This window comes from Vombatus ursinus, unplaced genomic scaffold, assembly GCF_900497805.2.
Source record: "Vombatus ursinus unplaced genomic scaffold, bare-nosed wombat genome assembly UNPS02007822.1, whole genome shotgun sequence".
NCBI lineage: Eukaryota > Metazoa > Chordata > Mammalia > Diprotodontia > Vombatidae > Vombatus > Vombatus ursinus.
The window spans coordinates 562088-586351 of NW_020947600.1; the positions used below are offsets into that span (position 1 = coordinate 562088).

General features: G+C 39.2%; 1 protein-coding gene across 1 annotated transcript in view; it reads left to right on the plus strand.

The window, feature by feature from the left end:
- LOC114033996 (spondin-1) overlaps positions 1 to 24264 on the plus strand; it is a 369625-nt gene that overhangs the window by 164951 nt on the left and 180410 nt on the right. The gene's annotated exons all lie outside the window — the stretch shown is intronic.

Here is a 24264-nt window from a genome sequence, read left to right on the forward strand (position 1 = left end):
AGGAGATCAAATCAGTCACTACTTAAAGAAATTAATTTGGACTACTCATTGGAAAGACAAATAATGAAGCTGAAGCTTAAATACTTTGGTCATATAATAAGAAGACAGGACTCCTGATGTTGGGAAAGATTGAAGGCAAAAGGAGAAGGGAACAGCAGAGGATGAGGTGGATCGATAGTGTCATGGAAACAAATATGAGCTTAGATGGACTTTGGGAGATAGTAGAACATAATAGGACCTGGTGCCCTGTGGTTCGTGGGGTCATGAAAAGTTGGATGTGACAATGAATGAACAATAACATTAGGTTGGGAGAATGCCTTAGAGTATATTTATTTTAGCAAGGTATTTGACCAAGTTGCTCATGATCTTCATGGGCAAGACAGAGAGATATGGGCTAGAAGATAGTATAGTCAACTAGACTTTGAACTATATGACAACACACAAAGAGAGAGGATCCATTGGTCAATAACCTGGTAAGAAATTTCAGGGAAATCCCATAGGGTTTTGTCATTTTTCGTCAACACTTTTTTTTTTTGTCAGTGATAAGATGAAAGCATAGGTGGGGTGTGTATATCAGATCTTGTGAAGCACAAAAATCTAGCACTGATAACTAACACATTGAAAGATAAAATTGGGATCCAAACGATCTTGATATATTAGAGTGATAGACTGAATATGGTAAGCTGAAAGTTAATAGGGAAAAACAAAGTTATACACTTGGATTATACATAGAAGCACATGCACACACACCTACATTAAAAACTAACTTCACAGAGTTGAAGAAAGAGGTATGTCTAGGTAATATTTGGAATGACAAAAACCCTTGAACGTATGAGTGCACTTCAAGCTCAATACAAGTCAACAGTGTGACTCACCAGCCAAAATGTGATCATGACCTTGCTATTCCCTACACTTATCCATCTATGCTTTGTGACTATGAATTTTTTTTTCTCCAGTTCTTAAGAAAGATTTTAGGAAGCCTTGCTAACAAAATGGCAAATGGCCCATTGAAGGTGACCAAGATGGTGAGAGAATTCAGAATCATATTATAGGAGGATTAGTTGAGAGAACTGGGGATGTTTAGTCAGGAGAAGAGAAGATTTTTCATTTGGTCACATTAGCTTCTTCAAATATTTGAAGGCTGTTGTATTGAAGAGATATAAGGTAGTATCTGGTCCAGGTCCAAGGAAAGGACAGTATACAATTTGCTCCGTGTATGTGTGTGTGTGTGTGTGTGTACGCGTGTGTGCACGGGCACATGTTTGTTTCCAGTTAGCTCAGGCTGATGGAAAGGGCCTCACACAGCTTACCCTTAGCCTGAGGTTTAATCTCACTCATGCATAGTCAAAGACATAACTTCCTAGAAGCTCACCACACTCATCAGGCAGGGAATCCAGTGATATCCCAGTCAATGCTGCCTGAACTATTTCACTGTGGGAGGCCTATGCAAACTGGCTTGAATTCTTTGAAATGCATTTGGAACAGCTATGATTTAAAACATCTTCTCTAATGCCCCCTACCCACACACAAAAAGGCTAAAATACAATAAGCTATAAAGCTCATTGTTCACCCTTGGTAATTCTCAGGAAATTTATGCTGCCTTGTACTCTAGTCTTTCTAGAAGAATAATGTGTTTGTGGGGCATATGGGTCAGTTTCAGGGCTTCTTCAAGAGAAATGCATAAATTGGTAGCAATCTTAGTCAAAAATGGGATGTAGTAAAGGAATTACAGATTTATTTCCTCAAAAATCTATGTAAAGTTACTTGACATTTTATTTTTAATTTGAAGGAATGCTTTACTATCAGGGTATTGGATAAAGTCATTCATGTAATCTCATGGGGTGTGATTCTTAACCTGTCTCCATCAACTATGGAGAAAGTAATTAAACACAGTGATCAAACTGATATCCCTAGACATTTTTAAAAATAGAATTATCCAACTAATTCACTGGGTTAGGTAAATTAAGGTGAATGAACCAAATGGTCCATCTTCGTAACATCTTTAGTTCTTAACAATGTGCTTTGCACATTGTAGATACTGAATAAATGTTTTAGAATTGAATTGAACATGGTGAGAAGAGTCTGCTCCATATCAGTAGTTTCCTCAGTGGGAGAGAGGATGCTGTCTCCATCAGAATTGTGATCTATAACTACTACTTGCTGGATCATTCCTTCACAAATTCCTCTCTCACCAAAAAAACAAGCCATGAAGCAGTCTCTCTCAAATCTAAATATTCAAACCTAATCTTTCCTTTGACTTTGAGTCTCAGAACCCCAATTGCCTTCTAGTAACCTCTAGCTCGATGTACTGTCAACTCAATATTGATATGTCAAAACAAGAACTCATTTTTCTCACATATGGCCAGCCCACTTTTTAAATGTCTTGTTTCCATTGAGGGCATCGTATTCCTCCTCCTATTCACCCAGACTCATGAATTTGGATATTAACTCCTTCAATGGAAGTAAACTGCTTGAAAGCAGGGACTGTGTCATTTCCTATCTTTTTATTACTACTAAATAGTTGTCTTGCACATAACAGCTTTGCAAATGGTAGACACAATATTTCTTGAATTGAATTGAAAGCTTAGTGCAACACAATTGATGTGGACCTCGAATAGTAGGGATCCCTAGTTCCTTCAGCCAGTCCTTTTGCATGATTTCAAATTTTCTTAATTTCTGGATCTGCTCTAGCTTGTCTATGTCCTTTCTAATATGTGATACATAAAACTATACTCAATACTCCCGATGTAGTCTTAACACTTACCAAGTACTGATAAGATAATCACTTCCCTCATTCTGAGCACCAGGCTTTTATTAAGGTAACCTGAGATTTCAATATGTTGCTTTAGGAGCTTTGTTTGGTTTTGTTGCTGACTGTTGTTGAAACTAGTTTGCAATTCCCTAAAATTCCTAGTTTTTTTTTTTTTACACCTCATTCTCATCCTGAACTTGTATAACAGATTTTTGAATCCAGTTTTGTAATTTGATATTTATCCTTATTAAATTTTATCTTCTTTGACTTTATCCATCAGTCTAATCTGTTGGGATCATGTTGGATCCAAATTCTGTTACCCAACATATTTTCTCTCCCTCTCACTTTGTGTCATCTGCCATTTGGATGAGCATGTCATCTGTTAACTACAACAATGCCTTATGTCTATAGACTGTGTATCTCTCTATTGTCCATAAGCCAGCATCTTTTGCAGCAGCAGCAATAAGAGCAAAACCTGGGCAAGTTTATGCTTTGTAGAATGGAATAAGATACAGGGGAAATATATGCTTCTGCTTGGGAAATACCTATGAGGCCTAGGTGCTTCCACTATTCAGGATAACTCACTGTACTCTTATAGTTGCTGCTACTCTTTTAAGAAAAGGTATGCATATTCTAAATCCTAGTAGTGGAGAGTGAGATTTCTGAGAATGGACCCAAGATGGCAGAGTAGAGAAGCACTCAGCCAAGCTCTCCCAATATTTCTCTCCAAACAACTTTAAAATAACACCTCAAATCAAATTCTGGAGTGGCAGAGACAATAAAAGGTAAGAGTGAGACATTCTTCTAGCCCCAGACAACTTAGGAAGTTGGAAAGAGAGATCTGTGATATTGGGGAGGAGGCTGGCCCAGAGTCCACATGGATGAAATACCAGTGGTGGAACTAGGTGGTGGATACAGAAGCAGCTTCAGGGGCTCCCAAACCGGAGATGGTAAGGTGACCAGGCAACTGGACAGAAAGAAATTACAGTGTACCCCCCCAGTATTAGCACTAGACACAGGACCAGATGCATTTGGCAACTCAATTACCTATACCTACTTCTGGGTCATAGTTCTAGGGCAGAGAGGAGCAATTTCACTCATAAGGGAGTAGGAGACCTAAGGGGTAGTATCACTTCCAGCCCTAATGGATCAGGGACCCTGAGGAACAGTATCATTTCCAGTCCCAAATGAGGAGGAGCCCTGAGAAGTAGTACTGATTGCAATCCCAAAGGATCAGGGGTTCTTCCTAGGTAAGGACCAGAGAGATAGGAGTGACCACACCTTTTCCCAGATCATACCACCTTGGAAGCACCCACCATGTGCAATTTTCCAGGACTATCTCTTAAAACAGCAGTGTGAAAAACCCTAAAGCATAAGATAGAGCTCCCCACCCCATGATAGGAACAGAGGCCAATATTAACATAAAGTTCCAAATTAAGAAATTGGGTAGGAAAATGAGCAAACAACAAAAAAGAACCTAACCATAAAAAGCTACTACGGTGACAAGGAAGAGCAAGACAAACTCAAAAGAAGGCAATGAAGTCAAAGCAGCTACAAGCAAAGCCTCAAAAATATGTGAATTGGTCAAAGGACCAGCAAGAATTCCTGAAAAATGATTTAAAAAATTCAAAATCAAATAAGAGTGGTAGAGGAAAAAATAGGTAAAGAAATGAAAGCAAAAGAAGAAAATTATGAAAAGATAATTAACAGTTTGGTTAAAGAAGCAAAAAAATACTGACAAAAATAACTCCTTAAAAAGCAAAATTGGCCAAATAGAAAAGGTGGTACAAAAGTTCACTAAAGAAAATAATTCCTTAAAACTTAGAATTGGTGGCCTCAGACACATAACACTTACTAACTGTGTGACCTTGGGCAAGTCACTTAACCCAATTGCCTAGCGAAAAAAAAAAATTGGAATTGGGTAACTGGAAGCTAATGACTTCATGAGACATTAAGAAACATTAAAATAAAACCAAAAGAATGAAAAAGTAGAAGAAAATGAAATATCTCACCAAAACACAACTGACCTGGAAAATAGATCAAGAAGAGATAATTTAAAAATTATTTGAATACCTGAAAGCCTTGATCAAAGAAAGAGCCTACACATCATATTTCAAGAATTATCAAGGAAAACTGCCTTGATATCCTGGAAGCAGAGGATAAAATAGAAATCAAAAGAATACACTGATCACCACCTGAGATCCCAAAATGAAAACTTCCAGGAATATTATAGCCAAATTCCAGAGATCCCAGGTCAAGAAGTAAATACTTCAAGCAGCCAGAAAGAAACCATTCAAATACTGTGAAGCCATAGTCAGGATCACACAAGATTTACCAGCAACCATGTGAAAGGAGCAGAAGGCTTGGAGTATTATATTCTGGAAGGCAAAAGATCTGGCATTACAACCAAGAATAACCTACACAGCAAAAATGAGTATAAAGGTTCAGGGGGGAAATGGATATTCAGTGAATTAAAGGAATATCAAGCATTTGTGGTGAAAAGACTAGAGCTGAATAAAAAATTCAACTTTCAAATACAAGACTGAAGAGAAGTAGAAACAGGTAAGCAGGAAAGAAATCATAAAGGATTCAAGGTTAACCTGTGTATCTTTCTATATGGCAATATGATACATGCATCTTCTAAGAACTCTGTTATTATTAGGGCAGTTTGAAGGATTCTACATAGGAAAAGGGTGCAGGAGTGAGTTGATTATATTGGGATGATATAAAAAAATGGATAGTGGAGAAGCAGGGATACCCTGGGAGAAGGGAGAAAAAGAATGGGAAAATTATTTCACGTAAAAGAGGTATATGAGGAAAAGCTTTTATAGTAGAGGGGAAAATGGTATGGAGGGGCAAGCAATATTTGAAACTCACATCTAAGGTGGTTCAAAAGAGGGAAAATACAGACACACACATAAACACACACACATACATATACATATTCAATTGGTAATGGAAATCTATCTTACCCAACAGGAAAGTTAGAGGAGAAGGAGATAATAAAAAGAGATGATAAAAGGGAGGACAGAAAAAAAGAAGGTAGTGGTCAGACGCAAAACAGACTTCAGAGAAGGAAAAAGGATAAAAAGAGAAAGAAGGATAGAAAGATAAACAGGAAAAAAATAGGATGGAGGGAAATTTATAGTTAGCAGTCATAACTGTGAATATGAATGGGATGAACTCACCTGTAAAATGGAAGCAGATAGGAGAGTGGATTAGAAACTAAAATCTAACAATGTGCTGTTTACAAGAAACACACCTGAAACACAGAGATACCCACAGAGTTAACATAAGGGTCTGGAGCAGAATCTATTATGATTCAGTTCAAGTAAAAATAGTGAGGGATCTCAGACAAAGGGAAAGCAGAAATAGACTTAATTAAAAGGGATAAGCAGGTAAACTACCTCTTGCTAAAAGGAACCATAGATAATGAAGTAACATCAGTACTAAACACGTATGCACCAAATGGCATAGCATCCAAATTCTTAAATGAAAAATTAATTACAGGAGGAAATAGTAAAACTATACTAGTGGTGGCCCTCGATTTTCCCCTCTCAGAGCTAGATAAATCTAAGTATAAAATAAATAATAATTCAAGGAGATGAATAGAATCTTGGAAAAATTAGACATGATAGACTTCTGGAGAAAAATGAATGGGAATAAAAAGGACTATACCTTTTTTTCTCAGCTGTACATGACACCTTCACAAAAATTGACCATGTATTAGGCCATAAAAACCTCAGAACCAAAATGCAGAAGAGCAGAAAAATTGAATGCACCCATTTCAGGCCATAATGCAATAAAAGTTATATTTAATAAAGGGCCATGGAAGCATTGATTAAAAGCTAATTGGAAACTAAATAATCTAATCCTAAAGAATGAGTGGGGCAAAGAACTAATCATAGAAACAATAATTTCATTAAAGGGAATAACAGACAATGTTCCAAATTTGTGGAATGCGAACTTACAGAGGGGTAGAGCCAAGATGGTGGAGGGAAAGCAGTGACTGTCTTGAGCTCTCTCCCAAAGCCCTCCAAATACCTAAAAAAATGGCTCTAAACAAATTCTAAAGCAGCAGAACCTACAAAAAGACAGAGTGAAACAAATTTCCAGCCAAAGTCAGCCTGGATGGTTGATTGGAAAGATATATCGCACTGGGTGGGGAGAGGAGCTCAGTTTGGTGTGGGCGCCCAGGCCACAGCGACCCTGGAGCAGACCTCAGAGGATTGAATTTTGGGCAGCTGTGGCAGTTTCCAGACTTCTCAACCCCTGAATGCCAAAGACAACTTAGAAGGTCAGTGGAAAAAGTCTGTGACTGCGGTGAGAGACGAGCTAGGTCACAGCCGCAAGTCTTGAGCGTGGCCTCTGGGGCAGCGGCTTTTTCTTGAGCTTCCAACCCACAGACTGAGGGGGAATCAAGTCGCTGATTAGAGGGGGATTGCAGGGATCTCTTTGCCAGTGCTGAGGCAGGAATCTCTTGCTTTACCAGTGCTTGTATCTGGGTCACAGTTCTGAGGGGCTGTCCTGGGGTGAGGAAGAATGCTGGTGTGGTGGAGCTTGTTGTGGAGGTGGAGAGGAAATACCTTGCCCCTTATCATACCACCTTAGAAGAACGGAAAATTTACAGGTCCCTAGAAGTACCTCTGAAGACAGCTGTACAAACTCCCGAAGCTTGGGACAGTACACTCTTCATATTGGAAGCAGACTTTTACCTTAACAAAGAGTTTAAAACTCAAGTAATTGGCCGGGATCATGAGTAAGCAGCTCAAAAAGAGTCAGACTATATTCTCTTACTTTGGTGACAAAGAAGATCAAAACATACAACCAGAAGAAGATAACAAAGCCAAAGCTCCTACATCCAAAGCTACCAAGAAAAATATGAATCAGTCCCAGGCCTTGGAAGAGCTCAAAAGGGATTTTGAGAAGCAAATTTGTGGAATGCAATCAAAAAAGTACTTAGGGGAAAATTTATCTCTCTAAGTGTGTATGGGAGAACAAAAAGTCAAGAATATCAAGGGACTCAATGGGGAAAAAAAGTGTTAAGGAAGGTAACCCAGAAGTTCTAGATTTCAAACTATATTACAAAGTGGTAATCATCAAAACATTCTGGTACTGGCTAAGAAATAGAGTGATGGATCTATGGGATAGATTAGATACATAGAACACAGTAATAAATGACCATAGTAATCTAATGTTTTATAAACTCAAAGATCCAAGCTTTTAGGGTAAGAATTCAAATTGCTATAAAAACGAGATAGAGGAGAATATAGGAAGTGAAATAGATAATTTTGATTATATGAAATTAAAAAGCTTTTGCAGAAACAAAACTAATGTAAACAAAATTAGAAGTAAAACAAGAAACTGGGGAAAAATTTGGCAACCACTTTTTCTGATAAAGGCCTCATTTCTCAAATATATAGGGAACTGAGCCAAATTATAAAGATAAGAGTTATTCCCCAATTTTTAAATGGTCAAAGGAAATGAACAGGCAGTTTTCAGAGGAAGAAATCAAAGCTCTCAGTAGTCACATGAAAACATGCCCTAAACCACTACTGATTAGAGAAATGCAAAACAGAACAGAACAAAACAAAAACAAACAAAAAAACCAACAACTCTGAGATATCACCTCATGCCTATCAGAATGGCTAACATAATAGAAAAGGAAAATAACAAATACTGGAGGGGATGTGGAAAAATTGGGACATTAATGAACTGTTGGTAGAGTCGTGAACTATTTGGTTCTGGAGAACTATTTGATACTATGCCCAAGGGTCTATAAAACAGTGCATACCCTCTGACCTAGCAAGACCACTACTAGGTCAATAACCCAAAGAAATCAAAGAAAAAAGGAAAAAATACCTATATACACAAACATATTCATAGCAGCTTCTGTTTGTGGTGGCAAAGAATTAGAAATTGAGGAGATGTCCTTTAAATGGAGAATGGCTGAACAAGTTGTTGTATATGATTGTGCTGAAATACTATTGGGAAATAAGAAATGATGAGCAGGATGGTTTCAGAAAAACCTGGGAAGACTTGAACTCATGCAAAGTGAAATAAGAAGAACCAGGAAAACATTCTCCACAGTAACAATATTTTAAAGATGATCAGCTGTGAAAAACTTAGCTATTCTGATCAAGTCAGTGATCCAAGAGAATTCCAAAGGACCCATGATGAGTAATGCTTTCCACCTCCAGAGAGAGAACTAATGAACTCTCAATGAAGACTGAAACATACCTTTTTTGACCTTTATTTTTATTATTCTATTTTGTTTCTGTTTTCTTTTGCAACGTGGCTAATATGGAAATATGTTTTGTGTGACCTCTCATGTATAATAGAAATGAAAGTCCTTGTATTATCAAGGAGGGGAAAGAGTAGTAGGGAGGGAAAGAATTTGTAACTCAAAAGTTTAAAACATGATTATTAATTTTTTGCATGTAATTAGGAAATATTTAACAAAACAAAGAAAAAGAATTTATTATAAAAGTAGTGGAGGGTACATTCTATAGCACTGTATAGTTGTTAATGAACTGGCATTAAAGCTGTTTTGTCAGAAGCATTTTGGCAATAAGTAGCATATTTTGTGTAAGGTTTTTTTTTTTTTTACCCTGAGAATGTACACCTGAAATTTTGGTGTATCTCATTGGGACTTAATGTTATTTTGCAAATTTTCTGAGATAACTCTTTTCTTTTTAAGTGACACATACCTGAATTATGTTTGTCCATCTATGGTTCAATGTCACTGCCCTTTTCATGTCACAATGACATCACTGTCAGTCTGGGGTGGCAGAATCATGTCTTTATTGAAAGCATTACAGATCACCTGGTCATTGTAAGTTCAAAGGCCACCCATTTTTCAGCCATGATGTGGATAAGCACACCAAAGGAAATTTTGTGCCATCAACAGAACCTAGAAGAGTTGCCTCCACAATAGGGGATATATGAACCAACAGATGGGGTCCAAGCTATTGCTGGTATTTATCTCTGACTGTCCAATGTCCTCTGTTTACTGAGCTTATCCAGTGTACTGATATTGATCCTTGTATTCCTAATATAATGATCCAGTATACTCCTCTAGTGCCCAAAATATCACATCCCTGGAAGTGATAGGGGACCTTCCTCTCCTTTCCTTGTATGATGTTCATGCCTGGAGTCAGAAACTTCAGGCCCTGACTCTAGATAGAATTGTCTTGTTGGCATTTCCCAGAGGGCAAGCTGCTATCAGGGGATCGATCCTATGTGGGCTGTAAGTGGTTGGGAGCATTCCAGGTCATGTTGTAACAGAGCTCTTGGCAAGTTGACATCGATGAAGAGGCTTGGCTCCTAGATTCTACATTGAGGCACAACAATCTTTTCCCACATACAGGTTGATTTTATTAGTAAATTGTAGGTCAGTAATTATTAGAACTAATATGCCCAATTTAACTGACATAATGGATGTGGTGAACATTGTAAGCATGATACCCACACTTATGTGTTTCTTTTATATTTCCAACATGTTTAGCAATTCCTACTTTGATGCTTCCACCAAAAAAAAAAGGGAAGGGGTTAATTTTAATGATGAAAGGTCAGCTTCCTGTTTGCAAGAAAATGTTCTAAATACCAAAAAGTATTATGAAATTGTAGTGGAGGAGGTAAAGGTAGGACATAATATTATTTGACTACATCAGAATTTGCACACAAAAATCTGCTCAAGTTAACAATATTTATATACTTAGCTTCTCCAAACAATGAGTTAGTGAGAATGTACCCCCTGAAGAATTGTTTGTGCCAGATGAACCACCACTACTTATTTAAAGAAAAATGGGATTACTGTAACTCTACATTGAGCTGTCTCAGGCCTGGGAAACAGCTCACTCTGTTTTCAGAAATCTCTGGTGCTGGAATTGAGAATTCACCACGAGCCTCCCGGAATGTTCAATAGCACTGGCAAAGCTCAGAGGACATATGGACCCAGAAACACAGACACACACATACCACTCAGAGCAGTACAAAGGGCATTATGACTATTGTCTAACTTTGGGTCATACTCATTCATAAGATCCCTTATATGGTAGTCATAATGCTAATACTAATAATAATAGCTACTATTACTACTAGTAATAATAATAATAATTTGATGTTTAGATAGCCCTTAAATTTGTAAAGTGCTTTGCGTACATTATCTCATTCGATCCTCACACTCACCCTATGGGATAGTTTTATTCCCATTTTGCAGATTAGAAAGTAGAGCCTGAAAGAAGTTAAGTTTTCCAGAATTATGAAGTGTCTGAGGCAGAATTAGAACCCATCTTTATGACTCCAAGTCCAACATTCTTTTTTTTTGCCTATGCCATATTACTTCTTTCACTGAGCATTTCAGTCAATCATTGGATCAGAGATTTAGAACTAGAGGAACATCAGAGGTCAGGCTAAGTATCAGAGGCAGAATTTGAAATTGGGTCTTCCTGACTCCAAGGCCAGCACTTTATCCACTTCATCGTGATATCCCTCAACAAGTGGTTGTCATTGGGCCATTCCAGTAAATCAACAAGCATTTATTAAGCAGCTACTATATGGTAAGCAATGGGAAATCAAATACAAAGAATGAAATATTCTCTGCTTTTAAAGAACTTACATTCTGATGCAGGAGCTAATGTTCTGTCATTTGACCTCATGAAGTTGTTGGTTCCTCAGCTGTAAATTTCACTTATATCATCGAGGGGATGGTTTTGGCAGTGCTAGACCATGGAATTTGATTGGACAGAAAATTGTGGCCAGAGCTTCCAAATGCTTCTCAGAACTTCTCTGTTGCCATGTGTATCTAAAGGCAAAGATGATCTTTAGCCTAAAGAGAATGTCATGACCTTCAGGCAGGAAAAGGGATGAGGGTAGGGAATGATAACTGACAATGAAATTTGATTTAACTTTTTAAGGGGAAGAGAAAACCTATAACATTTTTCTCCAACCCTTAGACTTTAATTAAATTCTTACTAGCATAATGAGTTTGGATAGATTTTTCAGAGCAAAAAAAAAAATGTATCATGTTTTCTCACCACATGGACTTTCCCAAGATGCTGCAGCACAAAGCCAATGAACAATGGGGAGTAGAATCTCATTTTATTGCTGTTGGCTCAGTGGAGTGGAACCAGAAGGCTTCCTACCAGGTTCTGCTGGCCAGTACTGTTAAGGTTCATGCGTATCAGTGGCATTTAATCATGTAATACAAATAGCATTTACCCTAAGAAATAGAGATGAGGGCATTGTGGATATAATAAAAAGAGATAGGGGCCTTGAAGAGAGAAGACCTGGGTTATATGCTGTTTCTGTTACTTACTACTTATGTGGCCTAGGCCATGACCCTTATCCCCACTGTCCACCAGCTTCTTCATCTGTAAAATGAGTACATTTGACCAGATGATAGACAAGGTCGCCCTTCTAGGTTGACGTAAATTCTAGTTTTTGCTATGCTAGTTTGGTGTAGTGAATAAGCACCACCATTACAGTCAGAGAGCCTAATAAAAAAATGTAATATGTAATATTAACGTAGCACTTACTATGTGCCAGGCATTGTGCTAAGCACTTTACCAGTATTATCTCATTTGACCCTCACAATAACCCTTTGAGATAGGTGCTATTATTATCTCCATTTTACAGATGAGAAAACCGAGGCAAACAGAGAAGAAGTGACTTGCCCAGGATCACATATCTAGTATGTCTGAGGCCAGATTTGAATTCAAGTCCTCCTGAGTCCTAGCACTCTAATCACAGAGCCACCTAGCTGCCCTTACTTTGAATCCCTGCTCTCCCACTTACTCCCTGTACCTCTTTGGGAAAGTCACTTAAACTCTCTAGAGTTCAGTTTTCTCAGTCACAGAATGAAAGTGTCGGACCAGGTGAAGGATTAGCAAACTAAGGCACATAGACCAAAATCAGTTCCTGTGGTCCATTAGCTAAGAATGTTTTTTACATTTTAAAGTAAATTTCTAGAAACTGAAGTCAAGTTCATTGCTGTGTAAGTTGTTAGTCCCATTCTTCCCTTCTTTAAAAATCAGGAAAACACCTGGTCTTTTCTGTGTCCCCTCTTACACTCTATGACTTCTCAAAGAACAATATACATGAGTTGGTAATCATATCCACCATGTCTTTCAGTACCCTGAAATGTGGCTCACTTGGGCTTGGTGGCTTGAATTCATCAAAGCTAACTAGGTTCCTTCTTCCTTTCTCTTTACTTAGTTAGAAGTATCAGATTCCTAGGAGATCTCTGTGTCCTTTCCTTTGCAGTCCAAATATCTGTGAGCTAATTGATTTGGGAATTCCCTCCAGTGATGCATAACGTGACCCATAAGCCAACGTGCAACTCTTCTCCATATTCTGCCACAGGTTTGCCACAGGAAATCCACCTAATATTCCAAAAACCTTCCTCACTTGGCATAAATAGAGACAAAATAAGAATTGAACAGCTCTGTCACGTTTCCATCATCTATTAGTATCATCTCATCATTCTCCCATAAACCATTGTTCTAGCCCTTCTTTGATCCTTTGCTTTCCCGTAATATAGCTAACCACACCATTTTTGCTGCCCTATTCTTCCTTATTATGTGAATTATGTACTTTAGTACCCCCAACACCATTTGGTTTTTGTTTTTGTTTTTTTTTGTTGTTGTTACTGTTGTTGTTTTTGTGTGAGGCAATTGGGGTTAAGTGACTTGTCTAGAGTCACACTGTTAGGAAGTATTATGTGTCTGAGACCAGATTTGGACTCAGGTCCTCCTGACTCTAGGACCAGTGCTCTATCTGCTGCGCCACCTTAGCTGCCCCATAGAGATAGACCATTTATTTATTTATTCATTCATTCATTCATTCATTCATTCATTTATTTTTTTGGTGAGGGCAATTGGGGTTAAGTGACTTGCCCAAAGTCACACAGCTAATGAGTGTTATGTGTCTGAGGTCAGATTTGAACTCAGGTCCTCCTGACTCCAGGGCCGGTGATCTATTCACTGCGCCACCTAGCTGTCCCTAAACACCATTTATTTTTTAAGTAAAATTTTAATTAATATCTTCTATTTTTTTGTCATCTGTATGTCCTTTGTATCTCTCCTCTCTTCCTCCTAGAGAGCCACACCATGTAAGAAAGAATTTTTTTTTTAAGAAAAAGAGGAAGAACAGAAAAAGATCAGGATAATCAATAAATATATAGAAAAAATATCTGGAAAAATTCAATGTTTCATACCATGGGCCTTCAATCTCAGCAGAGTAATAAGGGGGAGGTATACTAATGCCATTTTTATGGAACCATATAGCATGCTCATTGGAATCTAAATGAATATAAAATAGAACAGATCAATTCAGTGCTAGGATTTTTTCAGATTGAAATCTAAGGGTTGAGTCAGAGGCACAAAACTAGTTTTTAGAATGGAGATCCAAGTCTGGAAGTCAATGTAGATTCAGGAAGCATCATAAAGGGAGTATCATGAAGTTGACTGCCTGACTTAATCTGCTTCCCCCAACTTTGACTTTTTGTAATGATGCCATGCATTCAATCTCTACACCATACTGATGTGTTGATGTGGTCAGAGGCTGTGTCTACAGCACCATTCTCTTTCTCATCTATGCCAGTAAAGCTATAGATTTAGACAATTCCTCCCCCAAGGAACACCTCCTCAAACCTGAAAGGGTATAGCTTGGTGAGAAGATGTTGGTGAAAGGCTTTTACCAATTCCATGAAATATATTGGTTCCAATGTCCTCTCCTTAGGTCTGTACTTGTGCTAGTCCATTAGGTATTGGTGATGGCTTTGCCTCTAGGAATTGATGATATATTAAACAATAATTCTTCTAACTCTCATCCACAATTACTAGTGAAGAGTGAAGACTCAGAGGGTACAGTTAAGTCAAGGTAAGTTGTTAGTAATACTGGCAGAATACAGGGTAGATATAGAATAAGAAAAGTAACTGACCTGTAAGCCGAATTACTTACTACTTCAATGATTGAGGAATTTCTGATTCTTTTATTTTCCAGAAAGTTCTATGAGTATAGAGGTTAAGGGAGGAAAACTGATAGTCAGACCTGCTGTTCTAAACCAAAGGACTTTGCAGGCGGTGCTATACTACAATGGTGTGTCTTCTCTTTTTATGCCATTGGACTCCATTGGTATGCTCTTGTGTTGTCTAGGTGGCCTCTAACTCCCCTAAGTAGTCATTTAGTGTGCTGGGTGAGGGTAAGAAAACTCAGGAGTGGAAATCATAATTTGCATAGAAGAGTGGATTTTGAATCAGTGGAATGAGTTACAATAAAATTCTGTAGGAGGTATAGGGAAACCAATCATCCTGAGGGCAGGAAGAGTGATACTGGAGATAACATTCCAGAGTCCTTTTTGTAGATTGGAATGGGACTGACATGCTGTGGAAAAGTGAATCTTCTCAATAGAGGATTGTGCATACTGTAGGCCCCAAATGTAAGATAAACAGGGGGTCCAAATTAGAAGTGATATGGCAGCTGTGAAGTTAGAAAATTTCCTTGAGGAACAGTGGCCTTGACCATGATGAAAAGTGAGCATAAGTCCTACTGTACCCATCATGGCATTGTCCCCCTGAGAGAGAGGATTGCTTATAACAAAATCAAATGCTATCACTACCTGGGAATAGAGGGGAGTTGGCAGGAATTGCAACAAGCTACCAGATGTCCTACTGGGTCTTTGGCTTAAATGAAAAAGACTGGACATACTGACAGATTTCATGTCACAGTTGTAGCCATCAAAAGTCTGACAACCATGTGTCAAGTTTGGGGATCTCTGTGGCCCACCACTGGCTTGACCCAGCAAGGACTGGGAACATACTTCACTAAGAGTTACTTATAGACTTGAGTGGAGGTCTATGGGCTTACAGAAAATTGCTCCTGTCTAGGGTATGGGTATCATGGCTGCATGTAGGCAAGACATCTGTTCTTTGGTATAGACATTCTATACCTACTACTGGTTTAATATACTATTAATATTACTAATTATTATTAGTATTACTAATAATATTACTCATAGATTTGATTAGAGTTCGGTGAATATATCTATTGTCTATAAAAGGATTTGTCAGAAGGACTGATCAATCCAGCATCCAAATTTGGCTTTCACAACAGTTCATCTCTTTGCTGATTTCAGTGTCTAGGCAGGTGAGTAAGTCTGGGCCTCAGTTTCTCCATCTGTAAAATGAAGGGGTTAGACTGTATGGTCTCCAAGATCTCTTCCAGGTCTAAATCTACAATCCTATAATCTTTTATCCTATATTGAGATAGAGATTGAGAAACAGATTCTTCAGGTCATTAATTGTAGCTTCCTTCCCTGCTGTGCACTACAAAGCCTTGAGTTTTTTCAGATTTGTGAAAGGTGTCATTGGGCAGGAAACTTGGGGGCATTAATAATATCCAAAATGTAATGTGCTTCACGGTTCACAAAGCCCTTTACAGATATCATTTCATTTGGTCCTCACAACTGTCCTTTGAGGTAAATGTTATTATTATCCTCACTTTACATATGGGAAAACCGAAACCAAAGGAGCACTGTGAAGGGACTTGGCCAGGGTCATACAACCAGTAATTGTGTCTGTATTAGGATATAAATCCTCATAAATCAGGCCTTTCTGACCCCAAGTTCAGTATTTTGTTCATCAAGCTGCCATGGTGGAGTCAATGTATGTAGGACTTTGATGTCAGTGTGTAGTACTTGGGATGACATGTGAACAGTTGAGAGTGGAGTGAAGGTAAGTCTCGTTCCTTCCAAAACCGTCGTGTTCAGCTGGCCTGGGAGTGACTCATTAACGGGGGATAATTTTTTTCCTCTGACAATATATATGGGCAAGACACAATGGCGTTCTAGCTGTATTTGCTCCGTCTGTTATGTACCTGGTTTCCTTTAGGCAGGCCTGAAAAACGCTGGAGGGTTTGTTACAAATTTTCTCATGATCTAAGGTGGAACCTGATGTTCACTTGTACTCGCAAATCAATAATGACATCTATCCAGATTCATTAATTATGGCTATCTCTACCTAAGCATTCATCAAATTGATCAGGGTGGTGCACATAGGAGCATAAATTTACAGCTAGAAGGGACCTTAGAAGGAATCTAATCAAAGTCTCTCATTTTATAGGTGAATGATTGAGGCACAGAAGTTAATTGACTTGCCCACAGTCATTCAGATCACATAATGTCAGAGTTGGTACTCTAATACAACCTGAGTCCTCTTTCCACTCTACCATGTTACCTCCAAGGTATCTGATGTCAAATCCCTTTTTAGAGTGTGAAAGAGATTGACTTATTTTACCATATCCTTTTGCCGCTGCTTGAGCTGGCAGATTTTCTAGTTAGCAATCTTGGCCCCAACGGGGATGTCAAAAGTCTCCTTGAACTCTCAGAGGAACTCCTCAATATTTTCCAGTAGGGGTAGCTAGGTGGCACAGTTGACAGAGTGCTGGGGCAAAAGTCAGGAAGACCTGAATTAAAATGTCACCTCAGACACCAGCTGTGTGACTTCAGACAAGTCACTTAATCTTCAACTATGGGTAGGGATAATAATAGCACCTACCTCCCAGGGCTGTTGAGGACCAAATGAGATAATATTTGTGAAGTGCTTAGCACAGTGCTTGGCACATAGTAGAAGTTCTATAAATGCTAAGCTATTCTTATTTTTAGGGGCAGCATTTTAAGCAAGGTAGAGCGTGATATAGAAAGATTATCTTGTAAGGTATAATATACTACCTCATGGTCTGGCTTGTAGAGAGTTAAGTTCTAGGGAGAGTCAGGGAGCTGATTGTCTTATCCAACCTGTGATTCCAAAATTTCTGCCTTTTTATAGTGCTGATGAAGTCTAGGGGTTTAGGGGTGCTGGGACCCTGAGATCACAACATGTGGGTCCTGCCCAAAAGAAATCGACCCAAACCTTCTTTCAGCCAAAGACAAGGTTTATTAAAGATCTGCCATATCACCAGACTCTTGAAGAATCTAAGAGTATTGGCTAGATTCTAAGAATCTGAGCATCTTAATGGAGACAAAATGGACCTTATATACAGAAAGACTGTGGGAGGGATCTAGGAGGGGCCAAGCAGTTTGGGGTGACCGGAGGAGGGGTCTAAGGAAGATATGAATGAGAGTGTCCAGTAAGCTGGGGTGAACAGAACTCCTGGGACCTGGACCACATGGTGAAGGAAGAATGGAGCCTAGCTAGGATTAAGGGTGGTAAATGGCTTGGGGTCATAGGGAGGCAAGACTATTGAGGCCTAGGCTAGGTTAAGGGTAACAGAGAATTGGGAGATTGGGTGTAGCCACAATGAAAGGCCAGTTGGTAGAATTATAGCTTCAGGCAAATGCCAGAGATTTGGCCATGTGGGAAAGTCCAGGGTTTTTCCTTTCTGGGATCCAGATCCCAACCTCATCAGTGCCTTTATATGTTCTAGACTTTCACTCTACACCACCTTGTTAGAGTGGTCTCATGTTGTGGCTACTTTGTCCTCTTCTGACTTGTTTACTTCTGACCAGTAAGGCTTTGGTACCACACACTGTCCATAGTCTAAGTGAAAGGACTAATTTCCAAGTAAATCTTATGGTATGCAGCCTCATAATGAGGCTTGGAGATGAAATGCACAGAATTAAATAAAGATTAAAGAAATCTCTGCAGAAGCCCTCACAATTTAGAGCCTGAGTAAGCAAGCTACCCCATGGAGACATTTGTGATTTGTTTTTGTGTCCTTTTTTCTTCTGGATAGAACTTGATAACGAGTACAGTCTGCATTTCACCATCAACTGGAAAAATCCATGGGGCCACTCAACTACTGTTAATTATGAATAAGCATTTACTGGAATGCTCATTTGTAATATGTTGAGAGAAATTAATGGAGCTTAACTTTATTTGTAGTCTATTTGCAGCAATGTTAGGGTTAGGTAGATTTTATGTCTTCGAAAATGAAAATATTGGCCGCGTCTTCTGTTGCATTGACTGTCCCTGGGTGGATCTTGAAAATGGGTTGGCTTTTGATTAAAGGACATGACCGGAGAAGAGTGAGAAACCCAGAAATAAGAAAAGAGTCAGCCCAAACAGAGCAAACAGAAAAGCAGGCATGACATCCAGCACACAACAGGAGAAACTCAATGGTTGTTGATGGAATTGTTGATTATATGGCAATCCATGGCCATATGTGAAGCAGAATAAGATCACCCACACATTTTCAAGTTTGTTAGAAATATGCTTGACACCTAAAATTTAGTATCAAGAAAATTTATTACAGAGAAAGGCCAGAGGATTTTGTTTCTGGCCAGAAGTGGGCTCCACCCCTCTTAAGGAGGAATGGGCCTCGAGTGCAAGGGTAAGCGTGCTTTTATACATTCAAATTCGGCGCGAAACCTCCCAGGCCCCGATTGGCCCATCCCTTCCCGGGTTACACCCCTCCTTACATGTTTCACCTTGATATGCTCAAGTATGTTCCCCCTCCCTTGGTCATATATCCCATGACTTGTTAATGAGGCTCTAATTTTATGTGGGGTGTGTCAGATAATAGTAATGAAGTTCATTAAGCAGGTGTACTAACATTTTTCAGGTGTCCTCAGATTGACCCTAACTGGCCTGAGCTGGCTTGACCCTTATCTTGAATTTGGAGTCTTTTTGGAGCCATCAATTTACTTCTTATTGGTAAAGCCCGAGCCCACCTACAGTGTACTGCTTCCTGGAATTGTTCTTTAAATCCCCGCATTATTCTCTTTCTCGGTGGAAATTTAACCCTTACCTGACTCTCACAAGCTGCAATTGCTGACTCTGATAAACACCTACCACCAATCATGGACAGCAAGAAAAACTACAGGGGCAGTAAGAAGAATGGAAAGGAAAGAGCACTGACCCTGGAGTCAGAGGTCCCAAGTGCACGCTCCCACCAATACTTACTTCTTGTGTAGTTATGGACAATTCACATTATCTCCCAAGGCCTCAGTTTCCTCATTTGTTTAAAAAGGGAATTGGATTAGAGAGCCTTTGAAGCCTTACAGTGCTAGATGTATGACCCAATAGTCCCTTTCCCCCCAAGTTTCTGATACCTGCGCTCCAAGTTATCAGCCTGAAGCTACACACCAGGGCTACCCAACAGCATGTCTACAGGCTCTGGCAAACAGAGCTGCCTTTGTGCAGGTACAAACAGAAGAGGAAGGGTCATTCCTTACCCCATGCCAATAAAAAAAGACCAAGTTCAGTTTTTTAAGTTAAATTGTCCATTTTTCAGCCTTTCCCCAAATTTCCTCATTTGCAAAGATGCTTCATTATCTGCAAGTTATATGAACAGGTGGGAAATTCCAAGCTTGATAAGTTCCTAATAGCAGTGATTAGCATATCTAAAGCCTTTCCAAAAGACTGCTTTAGCTTTTTTTTTTCATCTTACATTGATACCCGCAGCTTCTGAGAACCAAATGCAGAGCTGTGTGTACTGATATTGGCTGTAACAGAAATATCATCGACTGACAACCACCCAGGTGCTTGTCAGTAAATCAGGGCAGAGAGCAGTATGTTAGATATTTCTATGGTTATCTTGTCAAAACTTGGTTTATATTACTTGTCGGGGAAGTCTTTCCTAATTCTGTTTATGACTTAGCTAAGGGAAATATTCATTTAAAATGGTTTGTGTGCCTTTCAGAACCAAATCATAACCCTTAATCAAATTAGCATTAGTCAGGAATCTTTCTAGAATAGGCAACACACACATTGGGGGAAGGGTAGAGGTAGGAGGAGAGAGACATCCTTGTCTTCTCTGATCCCCAGCTAGTTCTGGAGTGGTCCAGACTCTGCTAAACTGTTCCAGAAGAGAGAAATAACGAGAACAAGGCAGAGGGAGAAGAAGATAAAAGGATCTTAGATTTAGACCTGGAAAGGATCTAGTTCTACTCCCTTATTTTACAAATGGGAAAACGGGTCCAGAGAGATGATTTGACTCTTACCTGAGGTGACAGTCAAATCTTCTTCATTAGATTATGAGTTCCTTGAAGGCAAGGACTGTTTTGCCTTTTTGTATCTCCAGCATATAGCATAGTGACTGGCACATAGTAGGCACTTAATACATGTTTATTGATTGATCAACAGAGGTAGTAAGTGGCAGGGTCAGGATGTGAACCTTCATTCTCTGATTCCAAAACCAATGTTCTTTTCATTGGAACATTTTGTCTTCCAATGTGCCTTCTTTGGAGAAATTCAGTTATTCAGGCAGGGTCGTCTTTGTGCCAGGGCACTGAAATGTAGAAGACTGACTGTACTAGTGTTGAGGTTTAGAGTTGGGAGAGCTGGTCCAGGTGTGAAAGAATTCACTTAGATCTTCTCTATAACCATTGGGAGTTTTATTACATGAAAGATTCACAGGACTAAGGTTAGCAGGGAGCTAAACAAAGACCCCAATATAGGAAAAGATCCAGGCTTATATAGACAGAAAGCTATACAGCCTGTAGTATGATGATGTATTTTTAGGGTTTCTTTGGGGGGTTGGAGATTAGGGACAGGATAAGGAAAAATTGTCATGACAAAGGATGGGGAAGATAAATGACAGGATGAGGGAGACAAAAACAATTATTTTGGTACAAGTTGTATGGCATTTCAAGATAAGGGGAAAAGGACTTGAGAAGTTCTCAAGTTCCAGTATCTCAAGGTACAGGATGGGCTACAGAATGAGCCTTGAACCCCCTCAGAAGCCTGGGAAAGTAACCCTTAATATCATTTTTAATCCTAGGGCACCCTTTGTACCCATATCACTAGCACATGGTTAGCAAGAACAACTGAGTTTAGCACCTAGTTACTGAGAACCATTGGCTGAAAAGAAAACCTACCAAATCATAGAATCATAGATCTGGAGGTGAGATCTCAGTAACCACCTAACCTAATCCCTTTCTTTTCCAACTGTGGACACTGAGACCCAGAGAAAGAAAGTGACTTGCCCAGGATTCCACAGGTCAGTATGCCAATCCAGGTCTTTTTCAGAGCCAGTGCTTTTCTCATTGTACAACACTGCCTCCTTGTACCTCCATCCATCAGGGTATCTCCTAGACCTAGAGCAAGCCTTTCCTGCTCCCCTTCCTGGGCAACGGCCTCCAGGAGAGTATCCAAAGCTCCAAACTCACCCCTACAACCAGATTTGTCTTAGAAAGTTGATTTAAAGAAGCCTTTCCTGCTATTTACCCCGGGAATCAGAATCACTAGCTACAATTCTGATATTTATAGCACTAAAATAATGTTCATTGGGGTCAGATAATCATTTACATGCACAAAGACACTGTGGACCAGGATTTAAATTTTTGCTTCCTGTCCCATGCAATACTTTCTTAAACACACTGGCATCATATGGTACAGAAAATGAGTCCAGTTCCCCGCTTTGCTTCTAGGAAAGCAACCAAGTCTTGCCCTTCTGGGCACAGAGTGCAGGAAGAATCTTTCTACTTCTTTAAATTTCCTTGACATAGACTCTGGGGAAGAAGCAAGAAGAGAAACCAAGTCTATCATGTCTCAACATTGGTGAAGACCAAACCCATCAGGCTCTGTTTATTTCTCTTCACTTATTACAAAAGAACAACTCAATAAGCATTAACTCAGAATTAACAGGAGTTGAATGGTTCCATATGTTTGCCAGACTCATTGTGAAACTTATATTTGACTTGTTTTGAATTCCTTTCAGGGCAAAAAAAGTATACAGAAATAAACAAAAGCAAACCCAGGCAGATCAGAAGCACGTACTCTGTGACCTGGAATGTGCTTTGAGTTCTTCAAGGGGGACTGAAGCCCTTAACTTGAAGGTCAGACAAGACAGCATCCCATTCCCAATCCCTTTCCCTTCAGAGAGAGAGAGTCCTGACTGACCAGAAGACAAAGAAAAGGCCTATGTGTATCACCTGTCTCCCCAAATATTTTGTAAATCCCTGCCTACTCAAAGCTGTGCTGATCTAAAGGAAGAACTAGGGAGGTCCTCTAGCAAATATTTCTAACACAGTTGACGTGCTGGTCACAATCCCTTACCAACAGACAACTAGAGACACCTGTTTTTGACACCTATCTTTCAAGCCCCTGAGCAGTGTGGGGACAGTCACTTAATGCAACAGAAGAAGGACCAACACTTCTATCTTTGAAGACATGATATTTATCAACCCTAACATTCATGGACTTTAAAAGAATTTCAATAATTTTTTTAAAAAGTTTATAAAAGCAGATAAAAATTAAAAGGAACACAAGGTAAATATTCTACAGATAATACATAGCAAAACTTCAAGGTTCATTTTGGGTTGTCTTTTATTTTTGCCAATGTATTGTTAATGTTTAGAGGGCTATTATACTGATAATTATTGGTTTGTTTGTTTTTTTTATTCCTATGCATAGCCAACTGAAGAGCTTTATTTATAGACATGCATGTATGTAAAAAAAGACTATTTTAAAGTAAATTTCTTTGTATTGTAGCAGGGGAAAAAAGGATATCAGGGATCTGGGTGGGTGCTTAGGCTATTGGGAGTCAGAATTCTAGGTTCCTTGAGGATAAGAGATGCCTAACTTTCTCTCCCCCTCCCCACACCCCACCCCAGGCATTAGTACAATGCTTGGCCCAGAGCAGGCACTCCATAAATGCTTATTAATACTACGGCTGCATAAAGAGCCAGGCAGGGTTGGAGGAAGGGGAGCAGTTAGGGACCCAGGCCAGGCATCTGGGCAGTAGGGGGTCAGTAATTCAGCCCAGGGATTTGGCTGAAGATTGGTTGAAAGAAATGGGGATTTTTATCTTGAAGAAGAAAACATTTGGGATTAAATTGAGTAGAAGGCTCAGAGGCAGATTTGGATCACCATAAGGAAAAATGTTCTAATAATTAAAGTTGTCCAAATTATTTCCTGTCATTGGTGGTCTTCAAGGAAAAGCTAGATGACCACTTGTATGGGATGTCATAGAGGGGATTAATATTTAATGTAGGATTGATTACTGGATAATTTCTAAGATTTCTAAGATTTTATGATTGACAATTTCCTCTTCTAAAATGTAAAGATCAAATATCACTAAGGTTTGCTTTAAGGCTTTTACTCATTTCTACCTTAATAAGAATTAATTCAATCAGAGCTTTCTCGTCAACAGTGAAGGTCAGCTGTCATCAGGGAATAGAACTTTTGGTGAAAGGAACAAAGGAGGAAGGACAATTTTGAAGTCTTCAGGGCTATCATGTAGAATAGGCTTTCGGTGTGGAACTACAGTTAAAGGCTCTGGGCATTCAGAAAGCAAAACGAGGGTAGTCACAGGATCATAGATTTGTTTAAATTGGACCTCAGAGGTCATCAAGTTCAATGCTGTTGTTGTTAAGTCGTTTTTCAGTTTGTGTTCATCTCTCCAAACCTCCATTTGGGGTTTTCTTGGCAAAGATACTGGAGTGGTTTGCCATTTCCTTCTCCAGCTCATTTTACAGATGAGGAACTGAGGCAAACAGTGTTAAATGACTTGTCTAGGATCACATAGCTAGTAAGTATCTGAGATCAGATTTGAACCAGGGAAGATGA